Consider the following 7,953-nt stretch of genomic DNA (forward strand, 5'->3'; position numbering starts at 1 on the left):
TGCAACTTACTTCGATCCTCTTCAGTAGCACCCCCTCCCGATACCACACGGTGATGCAGCCACTCAGAATGCTCTCCACGGTACATCTGTGAAAGTGTTCGTGTGTTTTAGATGACAAACCAAATCTCCTCAAACTCCCAATGAAAAATAGCCTGCATTAACATATTGCAACCTGGTTAGGTCTTCAGACAGCTAAGAACTTGGAATTGCTCACTCTGGCCACTTCTGATCGCTCTATGAGGATCGGTTTGCGTTCCCTCGTCTTACACTTCCTAATGTCCGCAATCAGCTATTTGGTCTTACTAACTTTGAGTTCAAGGTTGCTGCTCTGACACCACTCAAATAGTCGGCATGTCTCTCTCCTTTACGCCCTCTCGTCACCATCTTAGATTCTGCCAACAACGGTTGTATCATTAACAAACTTATAGATGGCATGCGGGCTATGCCTAGTTACACACTCATGGGTGTAGAGAGAGTAGAACAGCGGACTAAGCACACACCCCTGCGGAGCTCCAATGTTGACTGTCAGCGAGGAGGAGATGGTTATGTGCAATCCGCACAGATTGTGGTCTTTCGGTTAGGAAGTCGAGGATCCAATTTGCAGAGGGAAGGACAGAGGTCCAGGCTCTGTAGTTGTTCGATTAGGAATGATAGCGTTGAACGCTGAACAATAATCAATAAATAACTCCCTGACATATTGTCCAGGTGATACAAGTCCACGTGGAGAGCTATTGAGATTGCGTTTCCATAGACCTATTTTAGCGTTAGGCAAATGCCGTGCGGTCAGGATCCTTCCTGAGACAGGAGTTGATTTCAGCTATGACCAGAGATTTAAACTTCTCGGGATGTCTACCCGAAAATTTGACTGTTCATTGATTTCCATAGATACTGACTGACCAGTTGAGTTTCTTCAGCATTTTGTGTGAGTGTGTGTGTTGTTGGTAACAGATATATGTTTCGGTAGAAAAGAAATAAAGTGCGGACGGACCGCAGTTTCACGTTGTTACAAATGCAGTATTTATTTCTAATAATGACGCAAGATTGAAGTACAGGAAGGCCTGGAATTTCTCAGGTTTTTTTTTGTGGAACGGTTTCACTTTCAGGTTATGCAGAAGGTAACTGGCCGATGATCTCCCGAGTGTGTTCTGCCGTTTGGGCAGATCATAAACTACAGTCCATTAAAAAGTTGCTCGCCCCCTTAACCCAACTTCCGAATAAAACAACCCAATATTACCTTCCAACTTAACAATTAGCCATAAATAACTACCACTTACTTATTTTGGAAGCGGGGAACGTGGATGTAGGGTGCTGGATTAGTGAGGTAAGTAGAGCAAGGAGCGCAAGCTCGCAGCATGTTTCAGATTCCTAATACCATTATGTGCAAGTGTCTGATTTCCGTGGGTCCTGCACACTCTAAACCAACAAAGGGTGATTGCGAAATTTTGAACATAATTTTCATACAGCTTCTTTGTTACTTGGCTTCTATTGGGAATATGAATGGAAGAAATGGATGTATCAGGACATCCTTTACCAGGCATTTTCTGTTGTGCTATTGAATACACCAGGACTGATGACCCTGTAGCGGTGTGCTACACGCAGCGCTAAAATTACGACACGGAGTCGGTAACTGCAGTCGAAGGAAAAAACTTCATTCGAAAACTTCAGCCTCACTTTTAAGCCTCTGTCAACCGGCCCCCCATGGCGCAGAGGCTCCAAAGCTCTGTGCTCGCAAACCCCCGTAGGCTATCTAATTGTGAGTCGGTTCGGATACGCCAGGAAATGGGTCGCCACAACCCCATAAGTTTTGCTTCTACAACTCCCGAATTATTTGTGTCTATTGACCGCCGAGTCCTTCATACACTCAGCGACCGAGGCTTCACAACCCTTTTTGGAAACACATCCCAAATGGCACCACCCCCACCGTTGACGTTTTTGTTCTCCTTTTGGGGTTCAGAATGGCTGAATATTACAGCCAAGGTCCATATCACTGTTCAGCATATGTAGTCAAAGCCCATGCGTATGTTCCATTTTCAGTGAGTTTTAATCACGTCTATGAGCCTTAACATCCCCGTGGACACACAGCTTCATGCTCCCTCGCTTGGAGAAGGTAACCAATTATTCAAAAGCAGTCCGTGTTTTCATCAGTTGTTCAGGGGTCAGATCTGTCAACTAACGCCAATTTCCCGAGTACGGGGTGTCACATCTGGGTAAGACAGGAACAGGTGTGCCCACTAAGGGAGGTTAGGTGAGAATTGAAAACGGTCTCGGAGAAAACAAACGATTTTTCGATTACCGTAGATTCACCAGCTTCATGATCCGATTCAGCGGATATTTCAAACCATTTATGAATTCTTCTCTAAACTTCTTTTGCGTTCCCGCATACATACAGGTGTTGGTGCAACAGCTTAGGAGTTGCGACATATTTCCAGTTTCTTGAAGAATGAACCAGGGGTCGTTGAGGTTGGAACCCGTCAAGTAAATATTGCCTGTAAATCGCACGTAAAAGAAATGCACAACATAGAGTGTCCACAATATCAGAAAACTGCCCGAGATGGTGAAGAGCAATACGATTGACTTTCTTCGGCTCTCCATCTCCGGATCATTTTGCTTGACTCCAGTGTTCTGGACCCGGAGTCTGCGGCGGGCTCTGTTCGCCACGAGAATGTTTCTAACAGTCAGCGCATTGAGCAACATCATCAGGAGGAATGGAGCACAGGGGGTTAAAATGCGGTCAATCCAATCAAATATTGCCCATAACAGTTCAGAGTAAAAACTTAATCTAACATTACAGAACCACGGGGCACCGTCAATTATATATAAAGGCTCAAATACAAAGTACCATGGAATGTTCTTTATACAAGCCGCAACACAGAGTGTTATGATAACCACACCGGCTACTCTTTCCGTGCAATATTTTGTTTTCCATTTCTGGCAACAAATGGCTACAAACCGATCGAAGGTGAAAGCGACCGTTAACCAAACTGAGCTGTCTCTGGCTGCGTAGATTAGAGCTATTTTTAGGCTACACACCGGTGTGGTGGAGAGGAGGAAAACCGGGAAGTAAATGATACTCAGCCGGTTTAGTATAACTGCGATGATGAGAACCAGGAGATCCGTCACTGCCATGCCCACCAGGTATCGAGTTATACATCTAGAAAGACCGCATCTTCCGCGGGACAGGATCACAATTGTCATTATGTTACCTGCTCAAAAAGGAAAAAAAAAACATCTATTTAGCCATTAACTATTGGGCGTCCTCTGCAGACAGCATATATTTGACAGCATGATAAGCTTTTCTTCTTTCTGTAGGCAATTGCTTTAAGATCAGGGCACAGTTGACTATACCACACACAGAGTCTCAGCCAAATTCAAAAGCAGAGTGCAGAAGTAGGATAAAGTCCTCCACGAACATATTATTTACCTGGAACACCGACAGCGGCTAGAATAGGGTAGAAAATCGCGTACACCGCACCCTTTGTTTGCCCATGCATGGCCTCCCAGGATACACGACGTCTCACTGGTCAACATACAGTGATATACAAAGATTCTGTTATATAGCAGTTGCGAACTCGTAGCGACCCAATTAAGTTGCATCACTCCAGTAATAAACATAAGGTTATGTCATCACTGTATGTGAGTTAGTCATTAAACAAACAAATTAATGCTTTCAACTTTAAACTATCCACTCACTATCAGGAACGTTGACACATCATGTTGCATTTTATTTAAACCTAAGATCTTATTACTCATTTGGTTCATATATATGTAAAGTTGTATTACATCTCAAACTCGAGGAAATCTGCAGATGTTGGAAATTCAAGCAACAACACACACAAAATGCTGGTGGAACACAGCAGGCCAGGCAGCATCTATAGGGAGAAGCAGTGTCGACGTTTTGGGCCGAGACCCTTCGTGGGGACACTCTTCGTCCCGACGAAGGGTCTCGGCCCAAAATATCGACGGTGCATCTCCTTATAGATGCTTCCTGGCCTGTTGTGCTCCACCAGCATTTTGTATGTGTTGTTTGTATTAAAGTTATACTGTTCGACACATTGTGGTTCAGAAAGAAGTTTCCGCAATTAAAACAGAAAGGAAACTGATTTACAATCGAGAGTAGTTATTACGACTCATTTGTATTCAATTCATGTATTAAACAACGAACACTCATGTACCTCAACATTGTTCCGTTCAGCAATGACCGTCGTCTCCATTCTGCTCTACTTCAGTGTATCTCAAGGCAAACCATCATCTTCCAAGACCTGATAATTAGCATGCGGGCAGGTTTCGTATCCCACTTCCAACGATTGCCATTTTCCTTACTTATCAATATCTTTATTAACCCACATCGCCAAAGTATCCATTACATATCAGTATGTACAGCGATTGTCTACTATTGGTAAAGTATGCTATTCAGGAGGATATCCATGTCTGGGTGAAATTGCAGAGAAATGGCATGTCGAAGTTATTCCGGATAAATGTGAGGTGATGCATTTTAAGAGTACTAATGAGGCAAGAACATGCACCTTGAATGGTGGGACAATGCATGTTGAGTAACAGAGGGACTCTGTCGGCGCCACTGTAGCGCAGCAGTTAGCGTGACGCTGTTACTGCTCGTGGTGTCGGAGTTCAATCTGGTCTTTCTCTGTAAGGAGTCTGTACGTCTTCCGCATGGAATTCATGGGGTTCCATCGGGTACTCCAGTTCCTTCCACAGTCCAAGGACCTATCGGGTATGTTAATTAGTCATTGTAAGTTCTCCCGTGATTAGGTTAGGGTTAATCGGGTTTGTATAGTCAGGGGAATGGACAAAGTTCTCTGTCGTGGGGACAGAGCGTCCCGAAGGGTGTGTTACCTGTCTGATGTCCGGGTTTGGGACGTCTTATCTGACCTACAGAGGAATTTGCAGTGGGAGGGGAAAGATCCAGTTGTGATGGTCCATGTGGGTATCAACGACGAAGGTAGAAAGAGAAAAGTGGTTCTGATCAGGAACATTGAGCAGCTAAATTGAAAAGCCGTGGCAGTCTCTGGATTACTATCTGAGCCACGTGCAAATTGGCACAGGTACATTTAATTGCAGAGAAATGTATACAATATACATCCTGAAATGCGTTTTCTTCGCGTCCATCCACGAAAACAGAGGAGTGCCCCTAAGAATGAATGACATTTACGTGTTACAACCCCAAAGTCCCGCCCCCCCCGCACCAGCTCCGCTCCCTCCCGCGTGCAAGCGACAGCAGGCACAATCACCCTCCTCCCACCGGCAAAAAAAGCATCCCCACCCGTCACCGGGCACTCAGGCGTGAGCAAAACCAACAGTAAAGGCACAGATCTGCAGTTACCCCAAAGACTACATTGTTCACCAGGCATTCGATATAATTATATTCGATATATATAATATATATATATATATACCAGGCATTTCTCCTTAATAAGGGAGAAAGAGATATGTCCGTTTCACAGCGAGAGGGGAGACGTAACAAACAACTCGCTGGTTTACAATGTTAGAAGTCCGTTGCGTCGCATTTTTCGAGATCTGCGCCCAAATATCTCAGGTCTCTGGGCATACAGAGAAAGATGTTCCAGCTCCCACGGCACACCCGTTCGGGACACCGACCCTCGATCCGCCCGGCTCCAGAGCCCCGAGACCCTAGGCCTCCAAAGCCGAGCCGAACTCTCAGGCCGAGCCCTTGGCGTGCACGATGGCCCGTTGTGAAACGCGGAGATCGGTTCCCATCCCCGCAAAGAACCGAAGTCAGCTTGTAACTCCAGATCAGGGCCTTCAAAAGAACCCCTGAAAGGGAAAAATAGGGATCAAGAAGATTAGAGAGTTAAACGGGTGGCTCAAGGGTTGGTGTTTGAAATCATGGGAAACTGGGACAAGTATTGGGAAAGTAGGGGGCCGTTCCGCTGGGACGGACTCCTCCTGAGCCGTGATGGCGCCTGGATCCTGGCAAATCGCATAACTTGGGCTGTGGATAGGGCTATGAAGTAAATCAAGGTTTCAAAACATTGGAGCAGTATGGATAAAGCAAAAGAGAAAAATGTGGGTAAAGATAAAGTTAAAAAAGAGAAAAGTAAAGGTGGAGTGCAGAAAAGTCAGGTGTAAAAGAGACAAATATCACTAGATTTTAAAAGCAAAATGAGTGTAATGGCTCTTCATCTGAATGCCCGTAGTATTCGAAACAAGGTCAGTGAACTTGTGGAACAAATCAGTATATAAAGGGGTATGATTTACAGAAACGTGATTGCAGGGTGGAGAGGATTGGGAATGAAATATCCAAAGATATCAGGTAATACGGAAGCAACACACACAGAATGCTGCAGGAACTCAGCAGGCCAGGCAGTATCTATGGAACACATTACAGTCGACGTTTCGGGCCGAAACCCTTCGGTAGGCGTGAGAAAAAAACCCGTGGAGTAGGCTTGAAAGGTGGGGGCAGGGGAGGGAGAACCGCCAGGTGATAGGTGAAAACTGGAAGGGGAGGGATGAGTACGGAGCTGGGAAATGGATTGATGAAAGAGACAAAAAGTTCTGGAAGAAAGATAAAAAGGGGAAGGAGCACCAGAGGGAGGCGATGGGCGGGCAAGGAGTTGAGGTGAGAAAGAGTGAAAAGGGGACGGGGAAGCGAGAAGGAGAAGGGGTTGGTGACATTACCCGGTTTGAGAAAGCAATTTTCATGCCATCAGGTTGAACGCTACCCAAATGGAATATAAAATGTGATTCCTCCAACCTAAGTTGACTTCATCAGGACAGTGTTAAATGGGTGGCTCAAGGATGGACATATCAGAATGGGAATGGGAAGTGGAATTAAAATGGGTGGCCAGTGGGAGATCCCACTTGTTCTGCCGGACTGAGTGTAGACGCTTGCCGAATCAGTCTCCCAATTTAAGTCGGGTCTCGCCAATATACAGCAGGCTGCACCAGGACCGAACAGAGTAAGTGACCTCAACAGACTCACTGGTGAAATGTCACAAGGAAGGACTGTTTAGGGCCTTGGATGACAGTGAGGGATGAGGTGTACTTGCTCTGCTTGCAAGGATAAGTACCACGAGGGAAATAACTCCTTTTTCAATCTACTCCTCAGTTTTCTTTTCTCTTGTTACGTACACGGAACCCTGTAGAAGTATCAGCAACAATAGAACACACCTGCAGTCTGGTTTTTCTATTAACAAAACCCTATTTTATTAGTAACTACGTCATATAAACCTGGTAAATCAAGAGTTAACGGCGCTAAGCATATACAGGTGTAAATATATAACTCCTCAAAACTTCTGCACGCTCAGGTGGTAAGTGATACAGTCTTACGGTGGTGTGTAAAAAAGTTCAGATCAAATGCGTAGGTTAATTAATGCGAGATGTTTGTAATCCAAAGGCGAATGTTGTAAGAAGGTAATTACGTCGATATTCCACAGATTCCACGACAGCAATACAAAATAACAATAGCAGTAAGTTTTATCTCCGAAGTTGTTCCACTCTACACACGAAATAACTCCAACAGTGATTTTCAACAACATCCTTTTAGCACAAGTGGTACCACACCCGAATTTAGCTACGGAACATCTCAAAGTGGTGGCCATAGGATAATCAAACAGAATACACGTATGGAGTATCACCAAATTATCACAGCTTATCAGAAAGGGGACTATCTTCAAGGGAACCACCACCCAGACAAGGGTTGACTCACAGGTAGGTTCCACAAGGTTACCCCAAACACACAACGTGATAGCCACTTAGCCAGTTCCCCGACATATGAAATGACTCCAACAGTGATTTGCCACAGGGATGCCTATCCTCAGTGAACTACCACACCCAGACAAAGGGTAAGCACACACATGGTATTCAGAAAGGTTTCCCACCATTAGAGAACCCACTCCCGTGGATTAACTAACTGACAATCGTACTTTCGTATTCGAATGGAATTGAACTCGCCCTCACGGGCTACTTAGAGGGAGA

This window comes from Hypanus sabinus, chromosome 26, assembly GCF_030144855.1.
Source record: "Hypanus sabinus isolate sHypSab1 chromosome 26, sHypSab1.hap1, whole genome shotgun sequence".
Lineage (NCBI taxonomy): Eukaryota > Metazoa > Chordata > Chondrichthyes > Myliobatiformes > Dasyatidae > Hypanus > Hypanus sabinus.